Here is a 27,664-nt window from a genome sequence, read left to right on the forward strand (position 1 = left end):
TTATAAAGGGAAATTGAAAAGGCTCATACTGTATTACTAAGGAGAAACAAAGAGATTAGCACCAGCAATATTAACAAGTGGATTTTATCAAACATTTAAGATCAAATAGTTCCATCTACATAGACTTTCTAAAAAAAGAGGTGGTCCTCTCTCAAATGCTTTCTAGGAAACAAACATGGCCCTGACTGCCAAAGAAGAAATGGGAAAGCTGAGAAAGAGAACCAATAACATGAATGAACACTGGCAAAGAAACTATAACAGTATATCCAAAACATTTATTATGGCTACATTGGACTTATACTGGGAATATAAGTTTTAAATTAGTAAATCTTTGAAATTAAAAAATCGTATTAAAATAAAAATCATATAACAAAGATATACATGTAACATACCTGTGTGTATGGACAGATAAAATATAGCACTCATTTTTCCTTAGTCAAAAATCTAAAAAAAAATTAATTTTCCTTGACATGATTATTTATTTGAAGAAAAATCAAATAACGTTATTTGGAAAACAAGTTTCGAAAACAAATAAAAAAAGACCAAACAATTGGAAGATGACTGACAAAGATGGTGGAATAGAAGGATACAGTACAACCCAGTTCTCCCACAACTACTCTAAAAAGATTGAGATCAAATAGTCATCATGAGACAATTAGAATCAACTGGTGGTTGCAGAACAGGAGTAGGCAGGCAGCTCTGTCAATGCAGAAAGACTTACAAATTCTGATAAATTTATTGTCTGCCCATGATTTCAGACGGATGATCATGATGTATACTGCCCACCTCCTGCTAGAGATATGATTGATTCAAGATGCAGAATGAGACATACATTTTTAGACACAGAAAATGTGCAATTTCTTTTTGTGTGACTATGCATATTCATTACAAGAGGTTTTTCTTTCTTTTAAATTGCAGAGAGTAAAGGGAAACAGAATATATGCTGAAAATTAAATGTAAAACAAAGTTTAAAGAAATCTTAATAATCAAAGTTATTATTCAATATTTGTAGCTAGCAATGTCAATACAGTAATGACAGCATTATTGCAATTTATCTACAGACTTAGTAAATAATATAAATTGTAAAAATACAATTATTAAAAGGATAGAATGTAGAATTAGACATAAAAGAACAGGAAACAAAACAGAAAATTGGGGAATGGACAATCAAATTATGTTATATCGATACAATGTAGTGTTATTGCATTGTAAGGAATGATCGTTATGAAGAATTCAAACAAAGTTCACTTAGGTGGTCTGTCAACAAGCATTTATTAAGTGCTCACTCTGTACCAGGGAAAGTGCTAAGAGCTGAGAATTCAGATACAAATAGAAAGACAGTTCACGCTGAAATTCTGATGGTGGGTGATGATACAAAAACAGAAGATATTTGGAGAAGACAAAGGTACCCAGCAAGAGGTCTTAATAGAGAAAGTCTGAAGTAGAACAACCTAAATAGAAATGAGAAAAAGCTGACTTAGTTTTCCTCATTACATGGACCCTCTAGGAGGAACTATCCAACCAGAAAGAGATGCCTCAGGAACAAAGTACACTTCCAATGTAGAAATTCCAGGGTCAAAATGAGCATTAAGATTAAGAACTGAGGCATAGAGAGAGGAAGTCTAGAGTGCAGCCTGGAAAGGAATGAGAGGTAAAGAAAACTTGTAATGTAGAGTGAAGACAGTAGAAGAAAGATAACAAGGTACACGATGACTATACATAAATAAAGACAACTACAAATGTCAAGGAAATTCAAGAACAGTAGCTGCTTGGGTACTCCTTAAAGTTCAAGTACACATCCTTCCCCTTTCACAAGTGGTAAATTAATATATTAAAGTGTAAGGTTGTGGGAACTGTCAGTGGTCATCATTCTTTTATTCTTTTTTGCTTAATTGTTTTTTGGGATTGCTTTTTGGAACAATTATAAGTAGGCTGGGGTTTGCCTGATCAGTTGAAATATATTTTTCAATAGAAAAACATAAAAGGGTACAGTGGAGTAAGTAATGGGAGCCTACAACCACTGATGATACGCGTATGATTGCAGTTTAGACTAGAACCAAGGTTTCCTGGCATTCTATTGGACAAGGCTATTAACATTGGTAAGCTAGGTCATAGCATAACAGTAGAACCCAAAAAGAGCATATTGTGAATCTCCTTCTTTGGGTGGGGAGCAATAAATGGAATTGACATTACTCTATATCAAGTATTTTTATTATTGCCATTTGTTTCCTTCTATGTCTTAGGTAGTATGGAAGGACTAGTCCCAAACAGTTTTTTTAAATTTAATATGGAGGGTAGAGGCAAATAGGGACCTGTATTCCTAGGGCTTGTTTCTTGTACCAGTCCCCATCCTTTACCTGTTTTCCCAGTTTTCCCAGGATCAGCTCTACGGGAGCCTTACCTCTCCTTAGGGGTGTGAGGTTCACATTTCTACATTCCCTGACTCTATCCAGTTACTGCAGGGACAATCTATTTTTGGCTCAGATCTTGGATTTCCCCCAAATATAGGGCAGAGGAAAGAGTACTAATGTACAAACATGAATCAGGCTTAGGTCAGGTGATTTATTCTTTTTCTATAATACTTTACTGGGAAATGAGATCATCTTTACAAAGCTAAATCAGTCATTTCACATTTTACCTCTACTGAGTTAGTGTGATTAAAAACTAACCTTGATCTTTCACCAAAGGTCAACTATCTCTGTCTCTCTGTCTCTCTGTCTCTCTGTCTATATCTCTGGCTCTGGCTCTCTCTCTTGTCTTCTGCTCCTCTGGCTCCTACATCAGTACTCTCTCTGCCATATTTACTGTTCTAGTGTCAGAACAATGTTGTTGCTGGTGCAATTTCCTCCTGTTTTGATGCTTATAAAGTCAATGCTAAAGAAAGAAAACCCAAAAGAGCGGTAAGCAAAGGCAGGTAGCATTTTTCGTGTAAGCCTGATTAGTCGAGTCCATATTCTACATGGGTAGCAGTACCCCCATTGCTTGCTACCATTATTTTGGAGGTAGAAAAAGATAGTTCTTGCTGAAATCACATTTCTCTACCTGAGAAGTTTCTTTCAAGAGAGAAGGCTGGTTGGAACCCATTTTTTAATATGTTTAGTATGGGTAAACATGTATGCATCCAAATGTGTCTATGTATCTGTATTTAGATGCATATAAGCACTCGCATAAACCTTTGGTAATTTCATACCCGTAAACTTCACATCCGAAAAACTCAACAACTTGGACCATGGAATGTAGTCTCATTAATTCTAAGATTCGTTCATGCTGAAAGAACTTTGCTTCTTCCTCCCCACCCCCCCCACTTTTTGTAATTGCCACTATGACCAATTTTCCATTTCAGTTTTTGGAGAGTGACACGCTTTTGACTGAACAGGAACCATGATGTCAAAAAACCTTTTATTTACAGACCCATTTCTCTAAGAAATTGCATTAGTAACATGCAGGCCAAATTTTTTGCTACTACAAGTGATTCAAAAGTTCATTTACCCAGAACAAGTAGTCCCTCCTCTAACAAAGATATGGCTTAGCTGATGCCAGGAAGTAGGATAATTTAATGCATTTGGCTGAAGATTGAGAGGAACTGCTTTTTGTCTCCTTGCTAAGTTCAGCCAAGCCTTTTGACCATGTCAATTGGGAATATTTATCTTTTGTCCTCATGTGGTTTCAACCTAGAGCTTTTTTCACTCAACATTTAGTTGTAATTTACTTTTTGCTTACTTTTGTACTAACCACATTGTAACTCTGGCCCCTGAAAAGTTTTCTTTCCTTTAGAAAACGTGAAGTGTAAGCATTTTGGTTAGGGAAGAAGAAACTTCACAAGATATGTGAAACTTAATGCAGTACATCTTCAATTAACCAAAATGCTTGGGAGAATGATTTGTTCTTGGTAATTTAAATTTGGGGGTGAATGAGGATTAAAGTGAAGAAAATTCTTGCTGTTTTCCCTTTGTGTAAAGTTTATCAGCATATGTCATTATCATCCTCACTCTGTTTGAGTACAACAAATCTGTTTTCAGTGACTAAGACTATTAAAGTATCAATAGACTAAGACCATTAAAGATATCAATCAGAATCATCATTGCCCTTCTGCAGGATTGTAGGAGATTGAATTGACCATGGGATCGTGGCCAGGGCCTGCCCTTGGAGTTATTTTTGGTTGCATGTTTTATTAAGAGACAATTGGTATAATAGAAAAATGTTGGGTCAGAAGGCAGCGAGGCTGATTTTGAATCATTGCTATGCTGCTGCTTTACTAATTATGGGACATTGGGGAAGTTGCTTAACTTCTTTGGGCCCCAGTTTCCTCATGAGTGAAATGAGATTATGGCAATAATATATTGACTGCATAACTAAAAAATCTGATAAAAAGAACTTTAAAAGCAATGGGGAAAGAAGAAGATGGCCTATGTATGCATGTATATGTATATATGTGTGTGTAGGTAGGTAGGTAGGGAGATAGATAAATGATAGATAGATAGATAGATAGATAGATAGATAGATAGATAGATAGATAGACAGATAGATGATAGATGGTAGATGGACAGACAGATAGGTAGATAGATGATGGATAGATAGACAGATAGATAGATGATAGATGGTAGATAGACAGACAGACAGATAGATAGAAAGATAGCATAGAGAAAGGATTCTTAACTTGCAGACCATGATTTTTTACATTTTTAAAACATTTTGATTGTGTCATTCATCCTTCCTTCTAGAAGATGACCCATGACATCACAAGGTTGATGTCTTGACTTGTGGCAACTAGTCTGTTCCACTTATCAGTCTCCATTTTTAAATAACACCAAGGCATTTTGATAGCGTTTTGGTAATTACATTTCAATGACCTTTGTAATCCTATATATTTTATTCTATGCATTTGAAACATTCATAAAGAGATCCATAGGCTTCACTAAATTTTTTAAGGGGTAAATGACACAAAAAAGGCTAAGAATTTCTGCCGTAAAGAGTAATTATAAGGACATGAGTCAAAACAAAAGAAAAGAGCTAGTAATTTTGTTAAAGAGATCAAAAGTCTTGATATAGCATATCCTTAAAGTTTACACGAGAAACAAGAGGAACAAGGGACACAGGGATATACATCTGACATGATAGGTATCACTGACACTTGGTAAGATAAAACTCATGAATGACATGTGACTCTAAAGTCATTTGCCTTATTTAAAAGAAATACAGCAGATAAAAAGGTGAGGAAGGGTGTATCATTGCAAATTTAAAAATGTATGCTAATGTGGATAATAAAACAGGAACCAGAAGAATGAAGCACGATGGAGAGCATCTGAGTGAATTTTAACGGACAGAGAAACACAAATGGTTTTTGACTTTCATATATAGTACAGATCACTTGAACAGGAAAAAGAAATACGAGTCTGGGGAAACAGATCACAAGTTTACCACAGAGTCAAGACTATATAGTGATGGGGGAATTCAATTATCCTATCATCTTTGGAACTTTCTGCCAAAAGCAGAGTAGCTTATAACTTTTTTTTATTCATTTTATGAGAATTTCATTCTTTAAAAGGTTAGAGGAACCAAAAAGTGGACATTTAATACCAAATTCTATTGTTACTAACAGGGAGAAATAAATGGCTAGAGTAGAAATGATTTGAACCCTGGAGAAGAGTGACTACTTCCTTCTAGACTCCAGGATACAGAGGAGCAAAGGAGGACATAATTTGACATTTATCTATGCTTTTAAAGAGCTTATAGGAGCACCTAGGAAAGAGAAATAACATCTCATGGGCTAAAATTTTACAGGGAATATAGAAGTGCTGGAAGATGCTCAAGAATGAAACAACACAAAAAAGAGACCATTCCAATTGGGAAGAAAAATGAGTTATCTGAAAAGACTGATGTGGACACTCAGGACATATATCAGCTAAATTATATTTAAATTAGAAATATTTGGAAGAAGTAAACAAGGATAGGCAACAAAAGGTGAATGCAAGAGCATGACATTGTTCATTTAAAACAATATTAGGGATACTAAAACTCAGAATGAACTGAGGCTGGTGAGAGAAGAAAAACAAAATAGATTTGGGGTTGGGGTTAATGTAATGGTTGTTTGTATTGTTAAAACAGGAGAAAAAGAGATCAAAGACAGTATAGGACTTTTACTTGGGATAAATGCGAAGATGCTAACTAATGTTAGGAAGAAAGAATTTTTATTTTGCTCCTGTTTTCTCTGCCAAGGAACATGACCCTTACTCAGGCAATAAGAGAATAAATATAGCTAACAAGGAGTTAATGCCCTAGTTAACTCAGGATAGTTAAATTAAACAACAAGTTGCCCTTGTTGAATTAAAGTCACCTGGCCCAGATAAACTAAATCCTCAGTCAGTGAATGAACTGATAGATGTGATTGCTTAGCCACCGTTACTAATATTTGAAAAATAATGTTAAGTGAGGGCTGTAGCACAAGATTCAAGGGAGGTAAGTGTGCTGATTCCTTTTTAAAGAGAAGGGGATAGAGACTACGAAGTATAAGCCAGTAAGTTTCAACTGATTCCTGCAAGACTTCTAGAAGAGATCATTAATGAGATAGCTGGTGAATATCCAAAAAGGAAAGTGATGATTCCAAAGGACTGGCATGACTTTATTAAAAGCAGGTTGTACAGTGGTATGTCCTTTTTGACAAATTAGAAAACTGGTAGATGAATGGAATTCTATAGAGAGAGTTAACCCAGATTGTAAAAAATATTTGATGAAGTATTGAGGAAGCCGGAAAGCTCTCTCTTAGCACGTGTGGAGCCAAAGAGGACAGTAGGCTCCGTTTCTTTTCTTTCCTCTCTCCCCTCCCCCTCTCTCCCCGCTTGTACTTCTACTTCCAATCCCAACATATCCCCTTCTTTGTTATGCGTGGAGCGCACCTGGCTCTAGAGCAAACAGTGGCTGGAGGCTGAGTGGATTAGGAAGGCCTTTAGCATATGAGTCTGCTTGCCTGGATCCTCCCCTCCCCTCTCTCCGCTTCCACTCTCTTTCCAATCCCGCCCTGGCCTCTCCGGCCCTTCCTTACAAAATTCTCGGAGGTCGTTTAACTCTATTGTGACCCCCGCCTCCCTGCATTCCCTGTGAAGTTTCTCAGCCCAGACCTCCTGTTCCTCTGGCTTTATTACTGGCAATAGATTCCCCATCTCCGCCCTTTTCCCAGGGGTTTGGGAAGCTTCTCTCCACTTTCTCTCCTTCCGAATCTAGGATTCGGGACTCGCTTCTTTCACAGCCCCTTCCGGGTGTACCCCAAAAGCACCCAGGATTATCTGCGCTCCCAATCCCTGTTGGGGCGCCAACTGCCAGGCCTAGAAGCCTGTATTGGGCTACCCGAGTCTTTCTTACCTGTCCCAGGTCTTCGGTTGGCCAAACCGGATAAACGTATGAGAGAAAGGACGTTCCAGAGTCGAACAGGGGTTGAGCTTTATTTCAGGGTCTGGGTTACAAGTGCAGGAGGGTCTTCCTTAGGAGGAAGAGGGGGAGATTTCCTAAGGAGGCTAAGCTTAAGGGATTGGAAGTAGAAGTACAAGCGGGGAGAGAGGGGGAGGGGAGAGAGGAAAGAAAAGAAACGGAGCCTACTGTCCTCTTTGGCTCCACACGTGCTAAGAGAGAGCTTTCCGGCTTCCTCAATCCTACTTAACCTTCAGCCACACAGTTTGCATCTCAATACCGTGCTGTTAGGTAACTAGGTGTGCTCCAATCCGGGACCATCTCAAGGGCAGGGAGACTCCACCCATCACGTATCTCCCGGGGAGAGGGGGAAATACCCGAGCTAGCCGAGCTAGCTCAGTCTGACCTTCTCAAACCCCCGCTGTTCATGGAGGGCCTCGTAAGACTCTAAGATTTAGAAGTCCCACTTTTACCTGCCCGAGACCGTCCACACGGAATTGAGCTTCCAATCCCAACATATCCCCTTCTTTGTTATGCGTGGAGCGCACCTGGCTCTAGAGCAAACAGTGGCTGGAGGCTGAGTGGATTAGGAAGGCCTTTAGCATATGAGTCTGCTTGCCTGGATCCTCCCCTCCCCTCTCTCCACTTCCACTCTTATTCCAATCCCACCCTGGCCTCTCCGGCCCTTCCTTACAAAATTCTCGGAGGTCGTTTAACTCTATTGTGACCCCTGCCTCCCTGCCTTCCCTGTGAAGTGTCTCAGCCCAGACCTCCTGTTCCTCTGGCTTTATTACTGGCAATCGATCCCTGCCCTTTTCCCAGGGGTGTGGGAAGCTTCTCAAGTATCTCATACTATTCTATGAAGATGAAAAGATGTGGACCGGAGAAGAACGCAGTTATTGGTTGAATGACTGGACTCAGAGTAGTTTTTAGTAGTTCAATGTCAACTTGCTAAGAAGTCACTAAGATCAGGTTCTTGACCTTGTACTATGGAATCTTTTATTTATTTATTTTTTTTACCCAAGACTTAAGTAAAACTCAAAATGGATGACTCTAATATTTTCAGATGACACCAATTTTGGGGTGAGGGGATAATTAACATATTGCATGACAGTAGGAATATGAAAAAGATCTTGGCAGGTTAGTTCATTGGATACAATTTAATAAAATAAATTTCAGTGGGCATAAATGAAATATTTTAAACTTTGTTCCAAAAATTCACATCACAAGTACAAGATTGAGGAGGCATAGTTAGATAGTATTTTGTCAGTGGAAAAAAATAGAATCAGGGTGATAGTGAATTTATAAGCTTATTTCAGATTAGCAGGGCCATGTTTCCACTTTCTGGTCTGTTATTTATTCTCCTAACTTTTTTCTAAAGACTTAATTTTTTTTTCTTTTTAAGTTTCTTGCTTAATTTTTCCTATCCACTCCTGGAGTCATTGTGGTCCAGCCATTCTTTGTTTCTGAGGCTCAATTTTTACCTATTTTGGAGTTATTCTCTCCTTCAGGATTTACTTCTTGGATTTCTTCATTGGATTAGACCTTTGATTTTGTTTATTCCTGTTTCCAGCATTAAATTCCAGAACTGGGATTTCATGTCACAGCTAGATTTTGTCCCCCTCATGCTCTTTAAAGAAACACTTGGCCCTTGCTTGTCCACTCTGAACTGCCTCTGCCACTGTCTTACCTCATTTGTGCTATAGTGTCTGCTTCTTGGTCCCTTGACCTGTGCTCTCCTCAACCCTGATCTGTGTTCAGGGCCTGGGGCCAGAGTTGGGACCAGAAATTGTGTTCCATTTCAATCTCTGGCTTCTGTCTCTGTTTCTTTGTGGCCCATTGAAGACACTAATTTCAAATTCTTCCCCTTTGCCAGTCCACAAGTCTGGAGTGGGCTTTGTCTCCTGCTGTGGATATCACCTGCCACTAGGCAACACAGTGGGTAGAGTGCTGGGTCTGGAATCAGGAAGACTCATCTTCCTTTTTTAAAATCTGTCCTCAGACACTAGCTGTGTGACCCTGAGTAAATAACTTAGCCTTGTTTGTTTTAGTTTCTTCATCTGTAAAATGATATGGAGTAGCAAATGGCAACCCACTCCAGTATCTTTGCCAAGAAAACCCCAGATGGAGTCAAGAAGAGTTAGACATATCCGCAATGACTGAAAAAAACAACATGCCTATGATAGGCCATCACTGATACTTCCCACTCAATTGTACTCCATTGAACTTCTCCATCATTCACAGGAAATTCTTTATCCTGTAAAATCACATTAACCCTAGAATTGAAACTTCATCAATACTCAGTGCCAGTGGGACCTCTTCCATTGGAAGGGAGAATGGAAAACTCCTTACAGAACCTTCATGAAAAACTCCTAGGCCAGCCATCTTTTCATTTCCTGACTGGCTGCACTCCTTCGGACTTTTCTATCTCTACCACACCTGTATGTTGGGAAATTCCCTCCTCTCTCTTCCCTTTTCAGTTTCCTTTTGTGTGCTGTCTTTCCCCATTTCATGGCAAACTACTTGAAGATAGGAACTATCATATTTGTATCCTTAGGGCTTAGCACAGTGCCTGACAATATGTTTATTGACTTACTGAATAACCATATATTGGCATTCAGTCTACTTTTAGGTCTGCTGCAACTTTTGACTGTCAGAGATATGCTGATTTGAGGCATCCTGGAGGGTATGGGGCTCCCTGTTCCTATTTTTGATTCCTTGAATGGCATCAAAATAGCAGCTGGACAAATTTGGGGATTTTTAAAGTGTCACCATGATAAGTTGTTGGGTCCTCTCCTATCTCCTTGTCTTTGCATAGTAATCCCTGGCGTGGTGGAGGTGACTTTGCCTCCTTCCGTGACTTTGACAAGCCATGGCCAAGATTCTATTAGATTCAGACTCTGTACATCAGTATCGATTGTTAGCTTAAGGACTTCCCCAATCATTTACGCTGAACCAAAACACTTCTGTTTTTGTAAGTCTTATCCTTTAATCCATTCCTGGACAGGATGGAGAAACCTATTGACATCTCCCTTTGGTTTTGTTGATCATTGCTTTATCTGATCATTTTTATTCATTTTTGTTTCTGAGTTTCTTTGAGGATATTGGTTTGGTTGTCACACTTCATGCCTCTATCTTGAATCAATTAGTCAAAATGAATATTTTATTAAGCACCTACTATGTGCCAGGTACTATGGTAAGCTTTAGGGAAGTAAAGAAAGGGTTTTGCTTTTGCCAAGACAAATGATGGTCTGAAAATATTTTGTCTATTCCCTGAGATTCTTGTTAGTGCCAAACCAGGATGTGTATATGTGGTAGAATGATGAGGTTTTTTCCTGGCCAGTAATCTTACAGATATTACTAGTCTAAGACCTATAATCTTCTGGGCGAGACAAAATTACAGCAGAGGTCACAGTAATGGCCAGTATCAATTCATTCAGATGACTATACTCTTCTATCCCTTTGGTTAAAACCATAACCCTGTGGTTTGTAACTGATGTTTTCACCCAGAAAAGTGATGAGTGTTGATGAATTTCCAGAGTATAGTGAGTGTTTTCCCACAAATAACACCTTGAAAGACTGGTTGAATTGAAATACTACCACACATTGCAAATGAGTTTTTTTCATTTCCTTTGTTTAAATTACTTAAGAGTTCTACAGTTCATAATACTAGACAAGCCCTACCTTCAAAGAGCTAACAATATAAGAGGGGAAGAGAGCATGCTAAAAAAAAAAAGCTAAAAAGCAAGAGGGAGGAGAAAATTCATGGTTTGAGGTAATGATAAAGACCTCCAGACAAGTGAGACATGAAGAAGTAGAAGTGATGGTCCGCCTCTTTAAATGGAGGATATGGGAGGAAATCTCTGATGTCCGCCTTCCACTCTCTTTTATCATAGGAAAGAAGGGGTCCCAGAGCAAAGGAGCACTGAGGAAGAATGAGTTTCAGGGTTAATTCAATCTTTCTTAAAAATGAGTTACTAGAGACAATGGAGAGACACAGATCATCTGAATATGAGATGGAAGGTAATTCCATTCCTTTAATATAACTAATTGTTAGAAAGGCTTTTTTGTTGTTTTTTTCCCTTGTAATTAGCTCTAAATCAATTCTAAATTTGTCTCTGTACCTTCTACTTATTGGTTCTGGTTCTGCTCTTTGGGACCAAATAAACTCAGTCCAATCCCTCTTCCACTTGACAGTCCTTCAAATACTATAAGAGGGCTATTAATATTGGAATTAGTTGATCTTTAAATTCTCCCTTGTCTGCACCCCATCTTCTCTTCTCCAGCTTAAATATCTCCAGTGCCTTCAATTAATCCTCATATGATTTAGGATCAAGATTCTTTATTATCCTCTTTACCTTCTTCCAGTCACACTCCAACTTATCCTTAAATTGTAGCACTGAGAAGTGAATATAATACTTTCAATATAATATGAAAAGGGAAGAGTACAGAAGGTGTTTACCATCTTATCCTTGGAATCTATGACTCTATCAGTAATATCCAATATTGCCTAAGCTTTCTTTTTTGCTTCCACATTATATTGCTCATTTAACTTGGGTTTATAGCTGACTACATTCCCCATATATCATTTAGACAATCTGTTATCTAACCATATATGCCCCATTCATTATTAGGTCTTCCTAATGTTCATGTTTGTGAGTAAGATTAGGGTGACAATCTCTATGATACTAATATCTTTTCAATGAGCTCAGTGGCTGCTCAAAAGACAGAGTTTGAGGAATTCATATGGAAAAACAATGAATAAAGAATTCCCATTGCCCAGATTATGACATAAAAAGGCAGTCCATGAATGCATTTTTTTCACAAGCAGTACTGATCATCAACAAGCTGAGACCTGAATTGAATAAGAGCAGATACGGAGATATTTTGCCCAATTATATGCCAATAAATTTCACAATTTAGGTGAAATGAAAAAAATTGGTTTTAAAATATAAATTGCCTACATTAGCAGAAGACAAGATAGAATATCCAAATAAATCTATTTTACACAACGAAATTGAACAGGCTATAAATGAACTTCCTAAGAGTAAAACACCTGAATCAGATAGATTTACAAGTGAATTCTAGCAAACATTTAAAGATGAACTAATTCCAGTATTAAATAAATTATTTAGATTAATAGATAAAGAAGGAATTCTACCAAGCCCCTTTCTGTAAAGAGTAAAAAGAGAAAAAGAAAATTTATAGACCAATTTCATTAATGAATATGGATGCAGAAACTCTAGAGAAAATACTACCTAAAAGTTATGGCAACATATTACAAAGATTATGATCAAGTGAGATTTATAATAAGAATGCAAGGATGGTTTACCATAGGGAAAATTATTAACATAATTGGTTGCATCAATAATAAAAAATAAAAACAATCATTTGATTATATCAATAGACAGAAAAAACTTTTGATAAAGCACAGCATTCATTTCTATTATAAAAAAACACTTGAAAATGATGGTATAAATGAGTTTTTCCTTAAATTGACATTTATTTAACTATTTGTCTAAAACTGTCAGCAAGCATTACTTGTTATGAGGATAACCTAGAAGCCTTCTCAGTAAGATCAGAAATAAGGTTGCTAACTGTTACCAATATTATTCAATATTATATTGGAAATCCTGACAAAAACAATAAGAGAAGAAAAAAATGGAAAGAATCAGAATAGGGAATAAGGTAACAAAACTATTTCTTTTTGAATGTGATATGATATCCTTGGAAATTACCAAAGACTCAACTAAAAAATTGGTTGAAACAATTGATAATTTTAGCAAAATAGCAGAATATTAAGTAATTCCACATAAATCATCAGAATTCCTATATATCACAAAAAACTCGCAAGAAGAAATAGTTTGAAAATTGCTTTAGATAGTATAAAATAAAATCTATAGAGAACTGAGTCGAATACAAGTCATTCCTCAACTGATAAATGGTCAATGGATATGAACAGGAAATTTTCAGAGGGAGAAATGAAGGCTAAATATAATAATGTAAAAAATGCTCTAAATCACAATTGATGAAAGAGATACAAATCAAAACAACTCTGAGGTATCACATCACACCTATCAGATTGACTAACATGACAAAACAGGAAAATGATAAATGCTGGAGGAGTTTGGGAAAACTGTAACACTAATGCATTGTTAGGGGAGTTGTGAACTGATCCAACAATTCTGGAGAGCAATTTGTAATTATGCCCAAAGGAGTATAAAACCATGCATACCCTTTGACCCAGCAATACCACTTCTAGATCTGTATACCAAAGAGATCATAAAAATGGGAAAAAGGACCCACATGCACAAAAGTATTAATAGCACCTCTTTTTATGGTGGCAAAGAACTGGAAATTGGGGAGATGTCCACCAATTGAGGAATAGCTGAACAAGTCGTGGTATATGAATATAATGGAATACTATTGTGCTATAAGAAATGAGGAGTAGGTGGACTTCCGAAAAGCCTGGAAAGATTTATGTGATTTTTATGTACATGAGCAGAACCAGGAGAAATATTGTACACAGTAACAACCATGCTGTGCAAAGACTGACGTTGATAGACTTAGCTCTTCTCAGTAACGCAAGGACTTAAGACAACTCCAAAAGACTCATAATGGAAAATTCTATTCACATTCAGAGAAAGAACTCTGGAGTCTGAATGTAGGTAGAGGCATACTATTTGCTCCCCTTTTCTTTTGTTGTTTTGTTTTGTTTCTTCTTTCTCGTGGTTCCTCCCCAAGAATTAGTTCTAATTCTTCTTTACAGTTTAGCAGTGCCAGATCTTAAACTGTATTACAAGACAATAATTATCAAAACTATCTGATACTGGCTAAGAATTTAAGGTAAATTTAAGATACAGTAGATGTACAATTTACAGTAGCAAATAAACATAATAGCTTTGTATTCAACAATCATAAAGATAAGATTTTGGAGTAAGAATTCATTACTGTATTGCCAAGGCAATATTCACAGTCCTGTGAATATGCCAGACTAGTTCTCAAATGCAAAATGTAAAAGACTCTCCATATAGAAAGCAGAAGAAAAACATTTATTTAAATACCATAAAGCCAAATCCCAGAACCAGAAAGCAAAATTCGTCATAGTGACCAAGAAGTTAATAAACATGATCACAGCAGAGGGCAAAGCCATTCTCAAACCTCCTCTCCCTTAGCCAGGGCCTTCTCACCATCACCTGTCACAAAATGTCAATTGACCTGTATCAGTTGACCTGTGTCAGTAGCCCTGTGTTCTTTCCCCTCTGACCTGATCCTACTCACTCACTTCCTCCTGGTTTCACTCCATCGTTCCTGTTCTGCCTCTTCAGCAAGTTCCTCCCACCACATGTGACCCAGGTTTCTAGGTGTTTAAGTAGATCATATGGGTCTGTTAATTGATGAGAAAGATCTTTCCATTTAAATTACTACTACATTTGTTCCCAAAATCTTTCATATTCATTACATAGTTTGGTGGGGCAACTGGTATTACAAGTACCCCATTATTCCCCCTCAACAAATAAGGCCCAAAATCTTGGGGTAAGGGGCAAAGGTCCCTTCTTCCACAACTACTTCCTGCTGAGATTGGACATAGAGCTGTCCCTGCCCCAAGAGGTCCCATTTGAGAGATCAGTTCTTTAACTGGCATCTGGAGTTTGGTCAACTTCAGGTCCAGAGATGACACATCACCTTCATGGATAGGAGGTGACAACTAGACTGGGTCTGCACAAAAGTCAGATGTGCATTTCTTTTGTTAGCCTTCAGCTTCTTCTGAGCTAAATGAACAGCTTTTCCTTCCACCTGAGACCCCCCAGACTGCTCTTATAACTCCTTTTCCATCTGAACTTTTTCCTTAAGCAGCTTATCTCTGTTTCTACACTTAAGGTAACCTGTAAGTAAAATCCAGCCTCTCCTACTTACCCCTGCCAGTTCCTTCTCTGGTCTTATTGGTATTCCTTGCAAAGACCTTTCCAAATCTCCAGGTTCCCCCTCCTGTAACCTCACATCCCAGTTTTCACAGAGTCCACTACTTTTAGCCTACTCCCTTGCTAGTGAGGAAAACAGTAAATTCTTCCATCCTGGGATATTAATGTCTTCCTCTAAATCATTTCTGCCTCCAAATAGAGATTTTTTGTTTTGCAATCCTGTTTGTGACCCCAAATGTACCTCCAAGGCAATTTTTACGGCACTGGTGGTGACTATGAATATGTCAACATAGTTATCAAATGCAAAATGTAAAAGACTCTCCATAAATAGGAGGCAGAAGAAAAACATTTATTTAAACACCAGAAAGTCAAATCCCAGAACCAGAAAACAAAATCTGTCATGGTGACCAAGAAGTTAATAAACATGATCATAGCAGAGGGCAAAGTCATTCTCATACCTCCCTTCCCTCAGCCAGGACCTTCTCCCTGTCAACTGTCACGATGTGTCAGTTTCAAACCTCTCCTACCTCAGCCAGGGTCTTTTCACCATCAACTGTCACAATCTGTCAGTTGGCCTGTGTCAGTTAGCCTGTGTTCTTTCCCCTCTGACCTGACCCCACTCACTCACTTCCTCCTGGTTTCACTCCACCCTTCCTATTCTGCCTCTTCAGCAAGCTCCTCCCACCACATGTGTCCCAGGCTTTCGGACAATTTAAGCAGATCATATGGGCCTATTTATTAATGAGAAAGATCTTTCCATTTAAATTACTATTACAATTATTAGGTTAAAAAAAGAATTGTTGAGAAAACTGGAAAGTAATATGGCAGAAACTGGGCATGGACCAATATCTTACAACATTTACCAAGATAAAGTGAAAATGAATACATGATCTACATATAAAGAGAATTAAAAGAATATAGAACATATTACTTATCAGACTTATGAATAGATGAACAATTTATGAATAAAGAAGGGATAGAAAGCAATGTGATGTGTAAAATGGATAATTTCAATTACATTAAATTAAAAGCACTTGTCCAAATAAAACAAAATCAAATTAATTTATAGTCACATGAAAAAATCCTCTAAATCATTATCCATTAGAGAAATGCAGATTAAAAGAACCTTTAGATATTAACAACTACCAGATTGGCTAAAATGATTGGAGGGCAAAGTGACAAATGTTAGAGCGGATGTGAAAAAATTGGGACACATTTATTTTTGATGGAAATGTGAACTGATCCAACCATATTTAAGAGCAATGTGGAATTATGCTCAAAGAGTTATTGAACTGCCTATATCCTTTCACCCAGTGATAGCTCTACTTGATCTTTTTCCAAAGATAATTAAGGAAAAAGGAAAAGAACCTTTATGTCCTAAATTATTTATTATGATTTTCTTTGTGATGGCAAAGAACTGGACATTGCAGGGATGTCCATCAGTTGGGGACTAGCTGAACAAGTTGTGATGTTTGAAATGATGAGATCAATGACTTTAGAAAAAAGCATAGAAAGACGATGAAATAATTGAGTCAAATGAGCAGAAATCGGAGAACATTGTATACAGTGATAGCAATCTTGTCTTAATGACTTTGAGCAAATATATAATTTTGCCTATTATAAATAACTAAATGAATTGTAAATGACATGTGAAGAAAGAGGCTATCTATATCCAGAGAAAAAACTGATAAATAGAGATATGTACCGATTATGTGTGTGTGTGTATATGCATATGTATGTGTGTGTATACACATACACCTATTTCTGTCTAATGGTAGCCATCTCTAGGGTGGGAGAGAGGGAAGTAAAAAAATATGTATGATAATTTTGTTGCATATTTGAAATGAATTGCAAGTTGGGCTCAGTAGATTTGCAGTTTCTTGTGCAGTCTTCTTTTTTTATTGAACTATGTCATTGGAATGCTTATTTTATTCCACGAATTAAAAGTAAAATAAATATAAAAAAGGGTTGCAAGTAAACTGGGTCACATTTACAAAATGCAAAATGCTTTCAAAGATTACAAACCTCTCTCAACAAAACAAGAGCAACAAAAAAGTTTTTTTTTATTGTAATAGTATCCCAGTGATTCTTTTATAAGTTATAATATGCTGTCAGACACAGTAAATATGTTGATTATATTTTGCTGAACTTATTTTTCTTTTCTTCTTTCTCCTTTATTTGTTACAATGAATAGAGAAAGGTGTATATGTGTGTGTGTGTGTGTGTATGTATATATATATACAAATGGAGGAAGAAAAATATAAAAAAATCACTAAAAAAATCAAATTTTAAGTGATCCAAAGGGCAATGCAAACATACATAGAGGATGCAAATAGGTTACAGCATATTACCAGTGATGTCTTGTATGAAAGTATCAACCAAGTATCAACCTTGGTATCAACCAAGAAATATACGATAAAAAGTTGAGTTAGGTTTGCTATGTAGAGACATATAGAATAATAAACAGGGTAACTGCTGAGCAAATAATCGTGAAGTATTAAGAGACTTAAAAGAAAGCTTCTAAGGCATAAGGTTCATTTACAATGGATGATTTATGATGTGCATGAACAAGAATTACACAGGATAAGATATCATGGATAGGATGTAAGTTCCTTTGGTGGATTGAAAAGCCACATTGATAAGATCATTTGTCTGTTATTATATTGAATTACTTCTTTAGATCAGAAATGATTAGCAAGAGTATATTAAACTCTAAGTTAACTCTATTTCACCAAGTTGCACTGTTTTCTCAATTATAGTCTTCTCACAAAGACAAAAGATACTATGAAAATATTTTTCTATTCCTTGTCATTCTTTGTGTTAAAGATGTAGTACCAAAATAGGGTGTGCATGTGTAATAGAATGATGGACTTTATTTCCTCAGCTGGTAAGGTTAGAGATTTTACCAGCTGAAGACCTATAATCTTCTGGGCAGGACAAAATTACAGCAGAGATCACAGTAATGCCCAGTATCAGTTCATCTAGATCATTCTACTCTTCTTTTCCTTTGGTTAAAATCATAATCTTATATTTGTAACTGATGTCTTCACATCCCCAAAATGATGAACGTTGATGAGTTCCCAGGGAACAGTGCATCTTTTCACACAAATGACACCTTTAAAGATTGGTTAAATTGAAATATTACCACATACCACAAATGAGATTGTGTGTGTGTGTGCATATGCGTATGTTTTCAGTTTTGAAAATCCACTTGAAAATAATAGTTACCAAAAAAAAAGCCTTCATCATTTAGATTTTTCATATAGGATGGAACAAAATTTCTGGTGCCCGGATTGGCTTCTCTGTTGATGCAGGGTTGAATTTGGAGCCAGGAAAACCTGAATCTTCTGCCTCAAACATTTCAAAGTATTATCTTGAGCATGTCACTTAAACTCTCAACCTCAGTTTCTTTGTTTGTAAAATGGCGTAATAATAGCACACTTATTTTACAAAGCTGTTGTGAGGAACAAATGGCCTAACATGCAAAGTGTTTTACCTAACCTTAAGACCCCAAGTAAATGCTAGCTATTATTGTGTTCTTGTCATTTCTGGAGCCAAAATGGAATGACAACTCTGTGCAGCATTCATCCACTTGTAGACAGGAAAAGGACAATCCAGGAGACACTGGTTATCCAAAAGTCAGCTCTTGCCTACACGTGGTGAAACTGAAGTTAGACTCTGAAATAAAATGTTTCTAGTTCCTTTCTATCAAACTATAGTTGGTCAGTCTAATGCTAAAAAAACCCAATGGGAAAGATCAGCAACAAACCTCTTAGGATCAAACATGGGGGAAACATAGGGAAAGACAGGTGTCTAGTAATATGAGGAAGAGTATGAGGACCAATAAAAAGTAAAATTCTGCAAACTGAAGACTGGAAAATCATGCAAAAATCTGTAAAATGTGCCCCTATAGAGCCATTTCAGCCTCTTGTAATATTTAGCAATATATCTGGATGAAAGCTAATACTTCCTAAAATAGATGTGGTGGGCTTATCTCCTTGATGTGTACTTGACTCTTTCAATGACCTTGGGTAAAGTGTGTAATCTCCTTTCATTAGCTTCATTTTATTTGTCTGGTCTTTGACAATACTACTTTCTTCTTTTTTTAAATTTATTCATTTTAGTTTTCAAGATTCATTTCCACAAGATTTTGAGTTCCAAACTTTCTCCCCATCTCTCCCCTCCCCCACCACAACACTGTGAATTCTGAATACCCCTTCCTCCAATCTGCCTTCCCTTCTATCATACTCCTCCCTTCCCTTATCCCCATCTTCTTTCTTCTCTTGTAGGGTAAGATAGATCTCTATACCCCATTACCTGTATTTCTTATTTCCCAGTTGCATCCAAAAATGCTTCTCAACATTCATTCCTAAAATTTTGAGTTTCAACTACTCTCCCTTCCTCCCCCACTACTCATCCCCACTGAGAAGGTAGTTTTGCAAAAGACATCCATAATAGTCATTGTGTAAGACAAACTATGTTTCCCTCCATCCTATCCTGCCCCCCATTTATTCTATTCTCTCTTTTGACCTTGTCTCTACCCAAAAGTGTTGATTTCTAATTATTCCCTCCTCCTATTTGCCCTCCCTTCTATCATCCACCCTTCCCACTTATCCTGACTCTCCTATTTTCTTGTACTGTAAGACAGATTTTCATACCAAATTGAGTGTGCATGCTATTTCCTCCTTAAGCCAAATGTGATGAGAGTAAGCTTCCCTTTTTCTCCCTTACCTCCCCCCTTTTCCCCTCCATTGAAAAAGCTTTTTCTTGCCTCTTTTATGAGAGATAATTTGCCCTACTCCATTTCTCCCTTTCTCCTCCCCATCTATTCATCTCTCACCCCTTAATTTTATTTTTTTAGATATCCCTTCCTATCCAACTCACCCTCTTCCCAATTTTTCTTCCACCTCTCTTACTTGATTTTCAAAATCTTTTTGAGCTCTTCCATGGCCTGTGACCACCACAAATTTATTTTGGAGGTTATGAATGAAGAAGCCTTGACTTTGATGTCTTCCTCTAATGATATGTTTTGTTCTTCCTCATCCAAAAGGATGGAGGAAAATACCTGTTCGCCAAGAAAGTAGTCTTCTATAGTCTTATTTTTTTTTCCTTTTTTGGGGACATTTCCCAGTCAGTTACTTGATTTCTTTAGTCATTTTTACATGTATTTTGTGGACTTTGGGGGTAGAGCTAAGAGCAGGTCTGTCCTTCTACTGCTCCATCTTGACTCCACCCCTGACAATACTATTTTCAAAGGGTTAGAATGATAAAAAGCCCATTAATATGATCATACATTACTTTGGAATTACAGCTGGTAATCATAAGTATTTCATAATGGTTTCTGTCTAGATTTATAATTTCCTTTGTAGTAAACTCATGTTGTGTATACACTCTCCACCAATGCAGATTATCAAATATTTTATAACTTATTATCTTAAAAAATTACATGGGGGCACTGAGAGATTGATTTGTTCATGGCCAAAAAGCCAATGTATTTAAGAGACATGGGGGCTGCTAGGTGGCACAGTGGATAGAGTGCTGGACAGGAAGACAGTAAGACTCATGTTCATGAGTTCAAATCTCATGAAGGCCTCAGACACTTACCAGCTGTGTGACCCTTGGAAAGTCACTTAAACTGTTACCTCAGTTTCCTCATCTGTATAATGATCTGGAGAATGAAATGGCAAACCACTTCAGAATCTTTGCCAATGGGGTCACAGAGCTGGACATGACTGAGAATGACTAAGAGACATGGCTAAAACAATCATAAAAGCTTACATGTTCTTAAGCATCAAATTATAATATGCAGTCAGACACAATAAATATATTGATTATGTTTTGTTTAGCTGCTTTTTATTTCATCCTTCTCCTTCATTTTTTTGCAATGGGTAAGGAAAGGGATATAGATATAGATATAGATATAGATACAGATAGATAGATATACACGTACAAATGAAGACAGAAAAAAATATCACTAAAAGAATCAAATTTTAAGTGATCCAAAAGGCAAAGAAAACATACACAGAGGATGCAAATAGGTTATAGCATATTACCAAAGATGTCTTATACAAAAGAAATAGTATCAACCAGGCAATGTATAATAAGAAAGTTAGTTTTTTAACATGTGGAGACATATAGAATAACAGACAGCTCAAATGCTGAACAAATAATCAAGAAACATTAAGAGACTGAAAAAAAGTTTCCAAGGCATTAGAGCTATAGACCTTAGATTTGGCTGTGAAGTTTTTATGCCTTAATACATGATCAATTTTTGTGAAGATGCCATGTACAACTGAGAAAAAAAATGATTCTCCCAGGGTCTCCTCTCTCAACCTATCCAGTTGGTTTTTTGTTTTTTTTTTATATCGTCACACATTCTCTATGTAGAATCTTTCTAAATGCCTATTAATAATGATAAAAGTCTTAGAAGTTACATGTAACTTACCCTATAGAAAGACAACCAGGTTAACCTTACTGAGTCCCTTATGATTTCTCTTTCATGTTCACACTTTTATGCTTCTCTTGAGTTTTATATTTGAATGTCAAATTTTGAATTTAGCTCTGGTCTTTTCATCAACAATGCTTGAAAGACTTCTGTTTTATCAAATATCCCTTTTTCCCTCAAAAAATTATATTTAGTTTTGTTGGGTAGATTATTCTTGGTAATTACAGCTCCTTTGCCTTCTGGAATATCATATTCCAAGCTCTCTCCTCCTTGAAAGCTACTAAATATTAGGTGACCCTGATTGTGGCTGCATGGTATTTGAATGGTGTCTTTCTGGCTTCTTGAAGTGTTTTCTCTTTGACTTGAGAGCCCTGGAATTTCATTATAATATTCCTGGGAGGTTTCATTTTGGGATCTCTTTTAGTTGGTGATTAGGGGATTCTTCTTATTTGTATTTTACCCTCTGCTTTTAGGATATCAGGACACTTATCTTTAAAATACGAATGTTTAAATATATTATTGCTTGACATCTCATGTAGTCATTAGCTTCCACTTGTCCAATTTTGATTTTTTAAGGAATTATTTTCCTCAGTTATCTTTTATATTTCTTTTTCCATTAGGCCAATTCCATTTTTTAAGATGTTATTTCCTTCAATGTTTTTGTGGCTCTTTTTACCAAGCAGTTAATTGTCTTTTCCCATTTTTCTTCCTTTACTTTCATTTCTTTAGGTAATTATTCCTTTACTATTCTTATTTGATTTTGAAAATCATATTTTTTTTCTCTTCCTGAAATTCTTGTTGGGATTGTATCCAATTCACATTTTAAGGCTTTAAGGCTTTCTTACTTATGACTATTTTGACTTTATTTTCTTATGAGTCTGTGTCTTGATCCCCAAGTTAACATTTCTGCAGTAATATTTCCACTGTGCTACTTACACAAAAGCTTTTAATGTCATGCTATTGCCCTGGAAAATTCTAAATCTCATAGATCAGAATTCAGGTTTTTCTACATATCCTATATCTCTAGTTTTATTTCACATCATTCCCTTCCTTGCATTCTATGTTCCAACTAAACTGAATTACTCAGTATTATAAACATAGTTCCTACTTTCAAGTCTCCATACATTTGTCTATGTCATTTGCTTTACTTCATTTCTGCTTTTTGAAATTCTGACCAAGTTCAATCCTTACCTTTAGAATTTTAAAAAGAAAAAAAGAAAACAAAATAAATAAATACACACTCATAAAGCTTTTTGGAATGCTCCAGCTGATAATGATTTCCTTTTTCTTTGAGCTTCTTTATTTTTCTTTTGTTTTAAAAATTCCATCATTACTGAATCTCAGCAATGTGTGGGACTGATATAAGAATCCTCCTGTACAGCATCTCTGTAAAGTAGCTACCCAGGAGACACTTAAAAATATCTATTAATGAGGAGTTCATTCATTGTGAGACAAACCCATTCCATTTTGGGACAACTCTACTTGTTAGGAGAGTTTTATGTGCATCACATTAAAATATCTTTCCAATTTCCATCTTTTCTGCCCATAAAAAAAAGTGTCTTCTCCATAAAAGACTTGAAAACAACCATCATTTCTCCAGCCTCCAGCCAAATCCTTGTCTGCTTGAGACTAAACACTCAGTTCCTTCAGTAATACTTGTATCTATCCCTTCACCAATCCTATTGTTTTCTTCTGTACATGTACCAGTGCCCTTACTAAAATATAAAATCCATCACTGAACACAGTGATTAAAATGTAATTAAATCAGGGTAGAATGTAGAGGTCCTGTTGCCTTTCTCATTTTGAACACAACACTTTTTTTAATGTACTTACTTGGCTAACATGTTATACTTGATTTGGTTTGAAAAAGCCTTAAGGTCTTAATGGCATTTCTGGGAAACATCTTCTACAAGACATCATGACAATTTTATGGCATATCTTTACTCCTGTTTAAAACCCTCCCTTATAGCAACTATAATCTGAGCAAAGCCAACCAACATAGCAACCATGTTTGTCAGAAAATTCAACATTTTGCATGTATGGTCCTCAAACTTTCTACTGAGGGGGGAACACATTTCATGGTCAATTCTCTGGGACCAAGACTGGTCATGAGAAAGGTCAATTCCCCTTCAGTGCTAATTTAATTTACATTATTGAAGTGATTTTATATGCTATTATCCTGGTTCTGCTTTTTTTTTCACTTTCATACAGGTATTCCTACATTTCTCTGAACTATTTGTATTCATTACTTCTTAGAGCGAAATAAAATTTCCATTGCCTTCATTTGCCACAGTTTGGTCAGTCATTTTCCATATTATGGTCATTCACTTTATTTACAGTTTTTGCTACCACCAAAAGTGCTTTGATAATTCTGCCTTCAACCTCCTTTGAGTCTGTTCCCAGAAGTGGGTTTTGTGAGTCAAAAGTATGAATACCTCAGTGGCTTTTCTTGTAGAATTCCAAATTATTTTCCAGAATGCCTAAACTGCTAAGCCTTTTCATTCTGTAAAGGGGCAGTTGATTTTTAGAACCTAATTTATCCACAGGAAACTTCTAATTAGATTCCTATCGTTGCTTTAACTTGCTGTGATCTTCTAGGATACTGAGTCTTTCATCCAACGTGTTATCTATTGTTACTAGCTTTAGGTCCTCTGAAATTTTGATAAGCAAACCATCCATGTCTTTATCAAAATCACTGATTAGAATGTAAAAAAAATAGAGTCAAGAGCAACTTTCTTCTTTCTATGAGAGAATTTCCTTTAGATTGACCATTAATTATCCACTAATGATCATCAACTAGTCCTATATTCATCAAACCACACTAAGATCTAGTCCAAATGATCACCAAGTTATGAAAGACTTTGTAAAATGTCTTGCAGAAATGGAGATATCCTGTGTCTATGGTATTCCTTTGATTTACCTATCTGCTAATGACCTATTATTGACAAATTAATATTAACTTTACTGAATTTCATTTTCTAAAGTCCTCACAAACTGCAATGCTACATTTAACATATATAGAATAAATCTTTCCATGTAGCAGTAGCCATGAAGCTTTTACTAAATCTGTTGAATGAAAGTAATAATGAATAGTTACAATATGATTTAATGTCACTCTCTCTTCCCTATTTTTATCATTATATAATAGCAAAATGAAATATTTTCTCTCTTACACAGCCAAAACTCTTTAAGAAGGATTTGATTGGTGTTTACTTCAATGAATATAATTTAAAACTACAATTTCCTTTCCAACCTCTTATTTCTTCTGCTCCTTCTTCTTTCCCCCCTTCTCATGTGCTTCCCCCTTTTCTTCTCCTTCCTCCTCCTCCTCTCTCATTTAAGGGCAGTTAGGTGGTACAATGGATAGAGCACCAGTACAGGAGTCAGGAGGACCTGAGTTCAAATATCACTTCAGACACTTGATACTCACTAGTTGTGTGACCTTGGACAGGTCACTTAACCCCAATTGCCTCATCCTGGGTCATCTCCAGTCATCCTCATGAATATCTGGTCACTGGATTCAGATGGCTCTGGAAGAGAAGTGAGGCTGGTGAACTGAACAGCCCTCCCTCACTCAAAAAAAAGTGAATTGTCAGTCATGTCATTATTTCTCTGATAGCATGGTCCTCTTTGACAATGAAGAACAAACACACACAAATGTGATAAGATGCTCGATCAATCATGGGCCTTAGATTTCACATAAAAAAAGAGTCATTTGATGAAATGAGAGGGATGTCTGTTTTAATTAATTAATTTCATCATGTCATCAAGGTCCTGTATAAATATATTGATGTAGATGAATAGGATTCTAGAAAATGTAACAAGGATAACTTTCCAGCACATCCCTGAAAGGAAACACTTTTGATTTTAACTTTGTCTTCATTCTGCACTGCCCCCTCCACTTTGGCCAGATAGGGACCTTTAAGGCTTTGAAGGTCAAGAAGATGCTTGACTTCTTATCTTTTCATCTGTGTCCTAACATTATTTCATGATCAATGGATGAAATGGCCCCACAGACAACTAAGCACAGATTGAACTTTTAGCTCCACAAGGAATCCAGCAAAGAAAATAACCATGCATGCCACGAGAACTTGAGTGCTGCAAAAGAGGGAGAAAAAGATTACTAGCAACCAGAAGATCTCTGTTAGCCCTTTGCCAAATATACTCTTTAAGCCTGAGGTTACTTACCCCCAACCTCTGTACTTGTAGGAAAGTGTGTCACAGACTTTCAGGGTATGTGTGTGTATCAATAAGAACCCCAGCATTCACAGGGAGGCCTGCTATCACAGGTTCTTAGTTCTGCATTCATAAAAGGAAAGACAACTTTTGAGGGGTTAACAATCATTTTAATCAAGCACATGTATCATTCCTTTAACCAAGCACATATATTATTCACCTAGTTCAGGGGAGTCAGCACTCTGAACTTCAAAGAAAATACAGAGAAATCAGAAAGCAGATATTGCTTCCTCTGCTTGAATTCAACAGACAATTGGACCCCAACTGTCTGACCATAGTTACCAGAGAAGGAAGCACTGACATTTGGGTTTTCAAAGCCAGGGGCTCCTTCCAAGAGTCCTGTCTGGCACCCAAACCTTCTTACAGAAATTAAGCCCCCAAAGAAAAACCTCACCCTCAGAATATTTATACACTTTTTAGAGCCAGGGGGCATAACCCTCTGACCCCATGCCTTGATAGAAAAAACAAAAGGTATTTGGGACACAACTACAAAACAACTTCCCTCATCAAGCTTCCCACAATGGGCAGGCCCATCAATGAGTGAGAAATATCTTCTTTAACCACACTATTCAATCAGAGGCAATTTTGGTAAAACAAAAACAACAAAAATCCTAATTTGATCACAGTGTGTGGGGGTGTTGTTGTTGTTGGTGGTGTTGGTATAAAACCATCCCACTGCCTCTCATGGTAACATGGGGTGGATATCCTTCGAATGCTGGAGAGGAGATGTAGCCAGTCTAGATCTGGGATCTCATTTCATCTGTGAGAGCAAAAGTTGGCATGAAGATCTTCAGAATCTATAAGGGTTATATAAATATAGTGTTCCAAAAATGTTGGCATATTTTTAAGCTCACTAGAGCTCAAAACTTTTATTAAAGCTCATTTAAGTTTATTAAAGCTTAAAGATGCACTAAGAGTTTGGGAACATTGTATATGTGTATATTGTGTAACCCAATCACCCACACATAAATTCCTTGAACACAGGATCTATTTCTTATTTGTCTTTGTATCCCCTGTGCCTAACGTAGAAAATGCTTAATATTTTTTCCCTTCATCTACCCATCCATTCACTTCTTATCCTCTTCTCCAACCCTTTAGCTTGAGTCTTCCTTTGAGTGAACTCCTACATTCTTTCCTTCGGTAACCTTACTGATCCCTTAAACTTCAACTACTACCTCTCTATAAACTCATTTTTGTTCAGAACAAGAGCAGTGGTCTGAGAATCAAGACTTAGGCTCAACTCTCCAATTCTGTCACTGCCTTGCTTTATGCTCCTAGACAAGTCATTTCAATATTTCTGGTCTAAGTTTCTTCATCTGAAAAAAAATAAGGGAACTCAACCAAATGACCTTGAAGTTTTCTTCTAGTCTATGAGCTCTGTGAATCTATGAGACAGCTCTTAAATATGTCTTTCTGACTCTAAACTATTTTCTGAACTCCAGACCTCTATTCCCACTGGGTAATGGACTGTTTTTGTTATCTTTCTTTCTCTGTTCCTTTACCATATGGTGGCTACTAACAATCTAGGCATGTAGATTGTCAAAGGATGCTTTCAATTTTATATTTTTAAAGATTAATTTAAAAAAAAACTGAAATACCCCTCCCTTATGTCTGACTGCCTACTTTTCAACACGTTTCTGAATAATCTAATCAACGTACA

The 27,664-nt window shown here is 36.6% G+C and overlaps 1 long non-coding RNA gene across 1 annotated transcript in view; it reads right to left on the reverse strand.

Annotated features, from left to right (window-relative positions):
* LOC140526423 (uncharacterized) overlaps positions 1–15,916 on the reverse strand; it is a 180,491-nt gene extending 164,575 nt beyond the window's left edge. Inside the window, exon 1 of the long non-coding RNA XR_011974366.1 lies at positions 15,782–15,916. This is a non-coding gene — a long non-coding RNA (uncharacterized lncRNA). The remainder of the gene's footprint in view (positions 1–15,781) is intronic.
* Positions 15,917–27,664: the final 11,748 nt, after the last annotated feature.

Source organism: Notamacropus eugenii, chromosome 2, assembly GCF_028372415.1.
Source record: "Notamacropus eugenii isolate mMacEug1 chromosome 2, mMacEug1.pri_v2, whole genome shotgun sequence".
NCBI classification, from domain to species: Eukaryota; Metazoa; Chordata; class Mammalia; order Diprotodontia; family Macropodidae; genus Notamacropus; species Notamacropus eugenii.